The sequence below is a fragment of the Gossypium hirsutum genome, chromosome A01 (assembly GCF_007990345.1).
Source record: "Gossypium hirsutum isolate 1008001.06 chromosome A01, Gossypium_hirsutum_v2.1, whole genome shotgun sequence".
In the NCBI taxonomy this organism is placed as follows: Eukaryota; Viridiplantae; Streptophyta; class Magnoliopsida; order Malvales; family Malvaceae; genus Gossypium; species Gossypium hirsutum.
The window spans coordinates 103,986,452-103,999,566 of NC_053424.1; positions in this window are offsets into that span (position 1 = coordinate 103,986,452).

Consider the following 13,115-nt stretch of genomic DNA (forward strand, 5'->3'; position numbering starts at 1 on the left):
GACAAAGCTACTTCAAAAGGATGTTAAGTTCGAATGGACGGAGAAATGTCAGAAAAGTTTCGATCAACTGAAAACTTATTTGACTGAAGCTCCAATTTTAGTGCAACCCGAATCAGGCAAAGAGTTTGTCATTTATAGTGACGCATCCCTACTTGGGTTGGGTTGCATATTGATGCAAGAAGGTCGAGTTGTGGCCTATGCGTCGAGACAATTGAAGCCACACGAGAGAAATTATCCGACCCATGATCTCGAACTAGCCGCCATCGTATTTGCTTTGAAAATATGGCGACATTATTTGTTTGGTGAGAAGTGCCATGTATTTTCAGATCACAAAAGTCTCAAATATTTGATGACCCAGCGAGACTTGAATCTGCGACAAAGGCGTTGGCTTGAGTTGTTGAAAGATTATGAGCTTGTCATTAATTATCACCCGGGAAAGGCTAATGTGGTTGCGGACGCCTTAAGCCGAAAATCACTATTTGCTTTGCAAGCGATGAATGTACACTTGTCTGTTCTACCCGACAATGTGTTAGTAGCTGAATTAAAAGCCAAACCATTATTGATTCATCAAATTCGTGAAGCTCAAAAAGTCGATGATGAATTGGTTGCAAAACGGGCTGAGTGTGTTCCGAACAAGGAATCGGAGTTTCAAATTGATGATGATGATTGTTTGAGGTTCAGAAGTAGTTTGTGTGTTCCAAGGAATTCGGAACTCATTTCGATGATTCTGAACGAAGCCCATTGTAGTCGAATGTCAATTCACCCGGGGAGTACAAAAATGTACAACGATTTGAAACGTCAGTTTTGGTGGCATGGTATGAAACGAGACATCTCCGACTTTGTTTTGAGATGTTTAATATGTCAACAAGTGAAAGCGGAACATCAAGTGTCTTTAGGATTACTTCAGCCGATCATGATACCCGAGTGGAAATGGGATCGAGTCACAATGGACTTTGTGTCTGGACTGCCATTGTCAGCAAGTAAGAAGGATGCGATTTGGGTTGTTGTTGATAGACTGACTAAGTCGGCTCACTTTATCCCCGTGCGTACGGATTTTTCATTGGATAAACTAGCTGAATTGTATGTTTCTCAGATTGTGAGATTACACGGGGTACCGATTTCTATTGTGTCGGATAGAGATCCGAGATTCACCTCGCAATTTTGGAAGAAATTGCAAGAAGCTTTGGGTACCAAGCTGCATTTTAGCACCGCTTTTCATCCACAAACCGATGGTCAATCCGAGCGGGTAATTCAGATACTTGAGGATATGTTGAGATGTTGCATCCTTGAGTTTAGTGGTTCATGGGAACGGTATTTACCATTGATTGAATTTGCTTACAACAATAGTTTTCAATCAAGTATTAAGATGGCACCTTACGAGGCTTTGTACGGGCGTAAATGCCGTACACCATTGTTTTGGACCGAGCTCGGTGAAAGTAAAATTTTCGGAGTGGATTTGATTAAAGATGCTGAACAGAAAGTAAAAGTAATCCGTGAAAGTCTAAAGATAGCCTCAGATCGCCACAAGTCGTACGCGGATCTGAAACGAAAAGACATTGAGTATCAGGTGGGAGATAAGGTGTTTCTTAAAGTTTCACCTTGGAAAAAGATACTCAGATTTGGGCGTAAGGGCAAATTGAGTCCGAGGTTAATCGGGCCATACAAAATATCCGAACGAGTCGGTCCAGTTGCGTATCGATTGATTTTGCCCCCTGAACTTGAAAAGATTCACGACGTCTTTCATGTTTCGATGCTTCGACGCTATAGATCTGATCCATCACACATAATTAGCCCATCAGAGGTCAAAATTCAAGCCGATATGAGTTATGAAGAAGAACCGATGCGTATACTAGCTCGTGAAGTGAAAGAGTTGCGAAACAAAAGGGTTCCGTTAGTAAAGGTGTTATGGCTCAAACACGGGATCGAGGAAGCTACTTGGGAAACCGAGAGCTCGATGAAAGAACGATACCCAAACCTATTTACCGGTAAGATTTTCAGGGACGAAAATTTCTTAAGTGGGGGAGAGTTGTGACAGCCCTAAAGTGACCCTAGTCGGAAAGCGGTCTCGGGACTGCTAGACCGAGTCATCAAATTATTTGAATGTGATAATTATTGCCTAAAATATGTGAATATAAATGTGTGAAAGTTTTAAGCTTCGATTTAGTTAATTGCATGTGAATTTAGTTGATAGGACTTATGTGAGAAAATTTAGAAATGTGCTAGGCAAATGCAAGTGGCCTAATAGTGCATGTAATCAAAGGGGTGGAATTGCATGTCAATTTCCCCCCATTTAAGTACTAGTGGCCGGCCATGACAAGGGATGATGGGCAAAACATGTCATGAAACATGTTGTGTTAATGGAAAAATAAAATAAGAAGCATGGGCAATAAACTAATAAGAAATTGAAGGAAGAAAACAAAGAAAAAAAATGTGTTCATCATTCTCATGCATGACCGAAAAAAAAAGAAGGGAAAGGCTTCATACTTTAGTTCTTCTTAGCTGTGTCGAAGGGGGAAAAGGGGAAAAAAAAAGAGAACAAAAAGTCTTTCTCATTTTGTTCTTCTTGGCCGATTGTGAAGAGGAAGTAGGGAGGGAGGCATTCGGTCATCCTAGGCTAATAGCAAGCTCAAGAGCTTAGAGGACCAAAGTTGGATAAGGGGAAGGAAAAAGTGATCGAATAGCCATCGAAACCGTTCGACAACATCCGAGGTAAGTCTTCGAGTAATGACCCTACTTGAATTATATTGAAATGATTAGTCATACTATGACGGATAGCCGAATGTGCATAGAGACTATGTTATAAAGCCAATTGAAATCATGCTCTTTGTGTGTGGCTATTGAGCCGAAAGTGGAAGGGTTTAATAAATGTTTTGTGTTTGAGCCTTAGTAACGAAAATGAAATATGGATGTGTCATGATTATTGATATATGTGTGCATGAGCATTTGAATGATATCCGGGCTAAGTCCCGAAGGCATTTATGCTAGTGATTTTATCCGGACTAAGTCCCGAAGGCATTTATGCTAGTGATTTTATCCGAGCTAAGACCCGAAGGCATTTGTGTGAGTTGATATATCCGGGCTAAGACCCGAAGGCATTTGTGCGAGTTGCTATACCCGGGTTAAGACCCGAAGGCAATTGTGCTTGTGGTTATATCCGGCTAAATTCCGAAGAAACTTGGGTTTGAAGGTGAGCGTTTTGTGCTGTAATAAATTCAATTAATACGCTCGAAAAACCCAAACGATAAGGTATGTTTGCATGTGCATCGGAAAAGTCGATTCGTTTTAAATAGTATTCGTTCAATCGACTAACGAACTTTCGGCTTTTAGATAGGTTGATACCTTGTGTGTGTATATGTTGATGAAGTGTGAAGTAAGTATGATTATGAGAATGTGTATTAATAAAGTGATTCATTTAGCTATGTGAATGTAATACTTTAGTCAAAGCCGATTTCATTACTTGAAACTTACTAAGCTTTAAAATGCTTACCACGTTGCTTTGGCTCTCTGTTTTATAGATTTTGTTCGTTAGCTATCGGATTCGGGATCATCGAAGTCGAATTCATCCACACTATCAAAGCCCTTTTGGTACTCTTTTAGTTGAACTCTGGATATGGCATGTATAGGACTACCCTTTGTTGTTTTTCAAGTACTTTTTGTGATGTATGTGTGTACAGCCATGCGAAAATGGCTCGTAGAAGTGGAGTATGGCATTAGACCATTTGTGTTTATGTATATATATATGGTTTCATGATGTGACTATGGACTAGAATGGAAGTGTTGGGCAAATGATCAGCCATTGGAATGGCTAAATATGATCATATGTGGACCTATGTATGACAAAACTCTAGTTGGTCCATGGTAACCACGAAATAGGTAAAGTTTACCTTGAAAACTGATGCTGACAGCAGCAGTGGTGTGGATTTGAAAAATCACTACAATTTGTAGGAATGGAATTAAATAGTTAATAAATTATGTAATCGAACCTTGATGAATCTATTTTCATATGAAAGTAACAAAACGATCATATGAACAGTATATTAAGAGATATTAAGTTCTCGTGAAATAGGGCCAGAACGGTTTCTGGATCCCCTGTTTTGACTTTGAAAATTTACCATAAATTATCCAGAGACAATTAGAAGTCATTCCTTATATTTATAGATTCCCTTTTGAGTCTAGTTTCATTGGAAACAAACGGCATGAGTATTGAAGCTCTGTACAGGGAGATATCCAAGTCGTAATATGTGAAGGTCAGAGTAGTTGAACCCAGAATCAGGGGAGAATTTAACTAATAAACTGTACCAATTGGCCCAACCAAATATTCTAGAAATAAATACACAGATGGATATATGAGTCTAATTTCAAGGAAAATTTACGGAATCAGTTTTTGAGTTTTGGAACTCGAGATATGATTTTTAAGGCGACAGTGACGCGGTTAGCCAGCCTGTCTGGAATTTTTTTTAAATGGACTGTGAAAACAAAGTAATTAAGTCTGTTAGCACCTCGCGTTCGACTCCGGCAACGGTCTCGGGTACGGGGTGTTACATCACATCTCATGGCAGGATTACCAGTCCAGGCTAAATCCTACATATCATGAACTCGTAAGGTGATGTCGGGATTACCACTCCCGACTAAATCCCTTATAGCGACAAACACCCTTAATGAGCTCGGATCTGAATTACCAATCTAGGCTAAATTCAGACCCTAATCGGATTACCCGTCCGGGCTAAATCCATAATGTACACATATTCTTCGGAAGGCTTAATCATTCTAGGAACACCCGTCCAGGTTAGATTCCTTTTCATACTTGAGATCACGGATTACCCGTCCGGGCTAAATCCTACTGCAACACATGTAGGATCTCAGTTCACATGCCAAAGAGGGTTTGTCCATCGAATTCCCTTTTTCAACCTCAACCGAGACATTTTTACATGTTATCATCACATATGCATTTCTACGATATTCATGCCAATAATAAATACAATCATCATTGCATTCATAAATCATACAATTATACATATTAGGGGTTTACTTTAAGTTATCTGAACTTACATTGGTATTCGTTTCAGAGATATGTTTTGGTTATTCCAAAACCTTGCGTTTACCACGCTCGACCTCCAGAATTTGTTTACCTCGAGGTCTATATCAACAAAATTAACTCATTAATACACTACATTATGTATTTCAAGTTTAATATCTACTTCCGGTCCAAATGACCATTTTTCCCTTAACCTTTCACATTTTTACGATTTAGTCCCTTGGCTCGTATAATGAAACACATGCACTTTCGATCTTACCCAAGCCTAGCCGAACACTTTTCCTTCTTATGGTAGCCTAAATTATCCGTTATTTTCTCATTTCTACCACATATTTACATCTTTTGCAAAATAGTCCCTACAAAGGTTTTTCATGAAAATTAACTAGGAAAATATGTTTGATACACATTCATCTTTCATATTCCTCCATAATCCATCAAAATACAAGCAACTCATGCATGGGTAAATTTTGAACCCTAGCATGAAATATGGGTAGAAATGGAGAGAGCAAGCTATCGGGATTTCAAAAATACAAATAGCATGAAAAACGGGGCTTGGGAGCACTTACTATTGAGCTTGGAAAGCTTGAAACCCTAGCTATGGAGAACCCCAAATTTTTGGTTGGATGAAGGAGAAAAATGGCTGATTTTGGCTTGATTTTTCCAATTTTAATTCATTAAAATGACAAATGACTAAAATACCCTTATGCCCTTTCTTTAAAATTTCATCCATGCAAGCCCATTTTTGTCCAAAAATTTAGAATTTGGACAAATTGCTCTCCAAGACCTTTTAATTCATAATCTAAAGTAATTTCATACAAATTGCTTCTAGAAATCAATTTTTGCAATATATTCAATTTAGTCCCTAATTTCCAATTGAACACCTTATACTTAAAATTTCTTCATGAAACTTTAACAAATGCTTATACTCATATTCTAGGCCTCATAATAATCGTAAAATAAATATTTTGATGTCAGATTTGTGGTCCCTAAACCACTATTCCTACTAGGCCCTATTTCGGGATGTTACACTACTCGGGACCCACTCGAGTCCATTAACCAACACTAGGAAAATGACCTTTGACACGCCCGTGTGGATGGGCAACACGCCCGTGGAACTTGAACATGGTCGTGCTGATGGCCGGTGTGACACACAAGGCCTAAGCACCTAGGGACACGCCCGTGTCCTATACCCGTGTAGATTTATTTTTTAATTCAAACCTACAGGGGTTTTCACGTGTCCATGGCCCGTGTCCCTCACATTGCCTCCACACGCCCGTATCTCAGCTCGTATTTGAAAACCTTGACATTCTGTTTCTGACGTCAGCAATCCTTAAGGGTCACACGGCCAAGGCACACGCCCGTGTGCTAGGCGGTACCCTTCACACGGCTGAGACACACGGCCGTGTCTCTGCCCGCTTGTTTACTACCATGCATACTGACTTGCAATTTTTACATGCAGGGGACACACGGCTGGATAACATGCTCATGGGGCTGGCCATGTGTCACACACGGCTTAGACAAACGCATGTGTGTCTACCCATGTGGACAATATGAAGCTATCTATCAAGCCTTTTGCCACCCTGAAACACAATTTAATGCCAACCAACATATCAAAATCTAACTTAATATGATTTCTCGACCAAACAACCATAGCTAAGGCTTATATACATTTCATTTAATCAAACTTGCCAACAATTTCACATTCATGAAAGACTATCTTACATTCTTATAACAACTTTCAATATTAGCCATTTTTCATGGCCTTATACAAAATGAATCAAATGCTAGGGTAAGCCATCACATTTGGCCAATTAACAATGACACAAAACTCAAAAGTCTAAGTTCCTATACATGCCATATTCAAAATGATAAATCTAATTATACCGAGTGCTTCAGCTGATGGTGTGGTCGATGCCTCCGACATCTATTGATCCTCGAGATAGTTAGTTGGTAGTATAAGAAAATGGAAAAGAAAGAGAGTAAGCATAAAGCTTAGTAAGTTGCATGCAAAGAAATATAACAACCACTTTACCATTCATCATCATGCTTATAGTACAAAAGTAGGCATAAGCACAACTTACTCATCACTAACCAATACAATTCACATATCATATATATTGAGCTCACGTCTCATACATTTCAAATAGGTACCTGTACCGCTCACAACATGGTTATACTTTTCTCATTTAACTTAAACTGTAACACTCACCGTTGAACCATTTGGAAAGCTATCGAATATTCATTAAGCCTTAAACATAGCATATAATGCTGATGCCATGTCCCAGACATGGTCTTACACTGAGTATCGAAATCGACACCGATGCCATGTCCCAAACATGGTCTTACACTAGCTCTCACATATCTGTGCCGATGCCATGTCCCAGACATGGTCTTACACTGACACATCTCGTAGCCGATGCATGTCCCAGACATGTCTTACACTGGCTTACATCTTGAGGCCGATGATGTCCCGGACATGTCTTACACTACCTCTCGTCTCAATGTCAATGCCATGTTCAGACATGGTCTTACACTGGCTCTCATAATGTGGCCAATGCATGTCCCAGACATGTCTTACACCAACACACAAATAACCTGAATGTCATGGCATGAATATCCTACTTATTTCTTAGGGTTCAAACAAGAGTTTTACTATCTCAATATTCAACATACATAATCATTTCCACAAACAAGTAATTTATGCTATATCAATTCAAACACATATAATAACAATGTAGTTGTATTATTTACATACAACTTACCTCAGATTACAAAATGTAGACGACTAGTTCGGCTTAGTCCACTTGTTTTGCTTTTCCCCGGTCTAGGCCCAGATTTTGTAATTCTTGATCTAAAATGATGAAAATTCACACATTTAATCATTTTATTAATCTAGGTACTCAAAAATTTAAAAATTAGGCAAAATGACTATTTTACCCCTAGACTTTTTCAAAATGACCATTTTACCCCTAGGTCCAAAAATTGATTTTTATCGAACTTCTTCATATCTTAAGCCCAAACGAACCTTTTTTACTCTTATAGCAACCCAAAATTTCCATTATTTCTCATATTTATCATCAAATTTTAACTTATACAAAATGGTCCCTAGTTAGGGTTTCCATGATAACTACTTCACAAAAGTTGTTTATTACACCACCATAACTCATTTTCTTCCATCAACTTTCAGAAAACAACATGAACACACTCATGGTAAAACCCTAGAATTTCAACCATTTTGCAAAATAGTCCCCTCATTTAGAAGCTCGTGCTACAAGGTTTCCAAAAATACAAAAAAAATATCAAGAAAAGTCATAAAAACCACATACTTGTAAGGAGATTAAGTGGCTAAAATTTTTCAAGCTTCCAAAACCCTCCTATTGCTGGTATTTTTGGTCAAGAAGAAAGGATGAATGAAAAAGATGAAGGCTAGGCTTTAGGGTATTATTTTATCACACATTAGGTCATCAAATACCTAATACTTTGACAATTTTATTTTCCTTGTCTCATGCCTAAGTTATTCTTGCATTACAATTGTGAGGTAGCTAATGAATTGATTATTTAAATGGATTGAAATTGTAATTAATTGACAAACTACTTAATCAGTGCATGTTTATTCTTCTAAAGTAGCTGAAAGTTAAATTAGAAATGTATCTGGCGATACACTTGCCTTGCATAACTTGCAAGATTATTGTGATTAAATTGTTTCAAGGTAAGGATACCTTGTTACCTCACGTAGTCTTTTATATGCTCTTTAGATTTTATTAATCGTTTGAATTGACATAAGGATATGCAAGAGATTAGTTCAATTTAATGAGTATGTATGTGCCATAACATGTTTGTTTATTAAAATCTGTTTAATCGTTTGAATTAACATAGGTATATGTTAAGAGATGAATGAATTTGTGTAGGTGAATATGTTCACAAGTTAGCAAATTACCGAGTTGCCGTGAATTTATTCGTAACAACATAAGCGTGAGCTTAATAATTCTAATTTAAAGAAATGTAATTAAATCAACACAATTATGTCATCTTGATTAAATCATATTTTGAAATCGTGCATTTGAGATTTATTTCTTAAGTTTACTTAGTTTAAAATCTTAGTTTTTAATTACCCTCGCCAAACAAAATATTTTTCTTCACCAAAGTGTTTAAATTGTGTTCATAAATAATCCTTTTTACAGTCCCTGTGGGTACGATAACTCGACATGTACTTATCGCTTTATTACTTGTTGCGATTGTGTACACTTGCACATTTCTGTCGTTCCAAGTTTCTAGCGTCGTTACCGGGGACTGTTTTAAAAGACATTATTTGTGAAATTGTTAATTTTACATTTTGGCCATTTTTTCTGTTAAATTTTAATTCCTTTTTTTTTGTTTCAGGTGTTTATGAGTATTGATCAAATTTTTGACTTACTTCCTGTAAACCTTGAAATTGAAAGGACTTTTTGACAAAAGAGAAGACAAGCGAACCAAAAAAGGACCGAAGATATGAATTTCGAAAATCTAGGAGGAACATTCGTTTTTAATACTCACAATCCGATCATTGTTGCCGATGACAGAAACTGTGCCATTCAACAATATGCCATTCCTCTATTCAATGAGCTCAATTCGAGTATTAGGAGTGTAATGGCCTAAATTCAAAATTATCGGAACAGTGGTTTCGTAACCACAAATCCGATTTGAAGAGAAATTTATTTCAATATTTTTGCATGAAAATTGATATGATAGGAAAATCGTATGAAAATATTCATAGAAAAAATTTACCGATTTAGTGATTAGATAGAAAAAGAAATTATTGATGAAATTGGGTAAAAACAAGGTATCAAGACCTCTATCTCGTAAAACCGAGTCAAAAATAATTTTATAAATATTTATGAAATGTTATTAATGTGGTATTAAAATTTCATTAGGAAATTTTAATGTTTGGGTAGTCAATTAAATGAAAAGGACTAAATTGTAATAGGTGTAAAAGTTGCTAGAATGATTAAATAGCTTACAAGTCTAATGAGAAAGGATTTAAAAGGAATTAGACCCAAAAGTTATTTGGGCTGGACGACAAGGGTATGAAATCAGCAGAAAAATTGATAAATTAAGAGTAAAATTGGAATATTGCAAAATTAACTAAATAAAGCTAGGACTAAATAGGAAATATCTAGATTTCTCTTCATTTCTCTTCAATTCCAGCAGCTAAAAATGCCATAGGAGGGTTCTCTATGCTGTTATTTCATAATTTTTGCACCAAGTGAGTTAATCCTTGCCTTTTTCTTGTAATTTTTGTGTTTCTAAGACTTTTACAACTAGGTCCTACTATTAAATTCATTAGTTTTTGATTTCATGGATGAAATTGAAAGTCACCATGGTTGAATGCTGTAAGTTTATGATGAAATAGAACGAAATTAAAGCTTTAATTTGTTTATGAGATGATTTTATTAGGTAATTTCAATAGAAATTGATTTTTAGGACCTAATTGTGAAAATGCTTGGAATTAAAGTCTATTGCTGAAATTCTGATTCCTAAAGGTTGTAAACTAGTTTAAGGTGATAGAATAAAATTTTAATTGAGAAAAATCAGCTCAATTGAGAGGCTAATTGAGTACGGATGAAATTATCATTTATTAAAAGCTTAGGGGAAAAATGGTAATAAACAGCTTGCACAAAAATAGTTTGGACAGCAGCAGTAGACTAACTTTGAAAAATCACCATAAATTGTAGAAATCGAATTAGAAGATGAAAAAAATATTTCATTAAATCTTATTGAGTCTAGTTTCTCATAGAAGAAATAGTGTAAGCAATGGATTTGTAAATTTTGAGATATAATGAATTTTGTGAAACAAGGTCAGAATGAATTAGGGTTCCCCAGTTCTGACTTTGAAAAATCATAAAAACTTGAAGCAAAACAATTATGGGCTTAAATTTATATGTCTAGAATCCTTAATGAGTTTATTTTTAATAGAAACAAACGAGAACATTATTTTAATTCTGTATGAAGAGATAATTAATTTTTAGTGAAGAAGGGTTAGAACTGTCGACAGCAGAACAGGGGTGACTTTAAAGAATAAGCTGTACTTATTAGCTAAACCAAAAAGTCTGAAAATTTTATGGTAAAAATATATATGAGTCTAGTTTCAGGAAAAATTAAGAGATCTTAATTTGGAGTTCCGTAGCTCAAGTTATAAATAATTTAGTGACTATGACTCAAGTAGACAGCTTTGAATGAACTATAAATAATAGTTGAATTATAGAGAACGTTGCATATGAACATGAAATGTATTAAATTGATAATTAAATTTATTTATTTAAATTCGGAAGATTCAAATAGGAGGCTAGATCGAGGAAAGGAAAAAGTTCGGGATTAGTAGATTTTTATTGTTTACAAACAAGTATCAAGTTAAGTTCATGTAACTTGAATTATATTCTTAAATGATTGAGATTGTATGTTATTTATGTGAAAATGATTTGAATGTTCATTGTATGAAAATTTATGAAACATTGATATATTTGATAAAATGGGAAGAAATCCCAGTTGAATGAAAGGAAAATTCGATGGATCTCTGAAAAGGAATTGACGGTTAAAAGGATCTAGCCCGGACGGGTAATCCGAATTAGGGTCTGAATTTAGCCTGGACTGGTAATTCAGATCCAAGCTCATTAGAGTAATTGTCGTTGCAGGGGATTTAGCCTGGACTGGTAATCCCGACAATACTCTATAAGTTTATATTGCAGGGGATTTAGCCTGGACTGGTAATCCCGCTGCAAGGTTGAGGTTCGCGGAGTGTGCTCTCTGAAATGGAAATGTGCACACATGAATATGAATTGACGGACCCGGAATTGTACAATAAATGTGTACCTCTGAAAATCCATCGAAATTCCGATAAATTCAACGGGATAAATACGAAAAAATAAAAAGAAAATGGAAATCATGGTATTGACGAGCTCATTAATCATGGTATATATTATTGATACATGGAAATTATTGTACTAACTTGAATGTTGAGTTTGTGCATGTTAGGGTAATAATGCATTGAATGGATATATGAATGTTTATTATATTGTATTGAAAATATTAGGTAAGTATAATTCTTGTTACATGAGCTTACTAAGCACAAAGTGCTTACCCCGTTTCATTTTTCCCTATTTTGTAGTGTTAAGAACTCGAAGGTCGGGTTTAGTCAAAGACACATCCATTGTCAACCTCAGGATTTCGATATATAAAGAAACTTTATTTTGGAAATCAATGGCATGTATAAGCTAACAAAGTAAATGTTAACGTGAAATGAATGTTAAGTTAGCCATTAGTATGGTTAACAAACCTGGTTTTAGATATGTGATGACGTTATGTTATAAATATGCATTAATTTATCTTGAAAATATGTTGAATTGATTTGGTTGATGTGGATTGGTCTCGATTTAATATTGCAGGGAAGGTTAGATATTTATAAAGGGGCTATATTGAATAAAAAAAAATTTAATTCGTAAACTCCGGTAATGCCTCGTACCCTATTCCGGCAATGAATACGGGTAGGGGTATTACATTTATTGGTATTAGAGCTACGGTTTAGCCGGTTCTAGGACCGATGTAGCAAATACGGGATTAGTTATACATGCTATTTAAATTATTATTGATAGTGTGATATCTCCTGACCATTTAAAATGTGTTTTTCTTATAGTAATGTCATCCGACCGAGCTCAATCTGAGGAAGCTGGGAGTCATGCTCCGGCTTCAATACAAAGAGAAGAAACTAGCAGTAGAAGGCCCGAGACAGAGGGTCGAGGGTAGGAGGCAAAAACAGCCTTCTTTCAAATGATGAATGAATGGTTTAATCAATATTTAAGAACTAACCCTGGAGTGCAGCAAGTTCAAGCTCCCCCTCCTGCTCCTTCACCGGTTCTCGAGATCCCACAGGGTGCAGGTACTGAATCTGTCAAAAAAGGAAAAGCTCCAGTAGATAAAATTCGAAAATATGGGGCCGAAGAATTTCGAGCAGCAGTTGATGATGATTCTAAACGGGCTGAATTCTGGTTAGAAAACACTACTTGGGTTCTGGAAGAATTATCTTGTACACCAGAAGAATGTCTGAAAT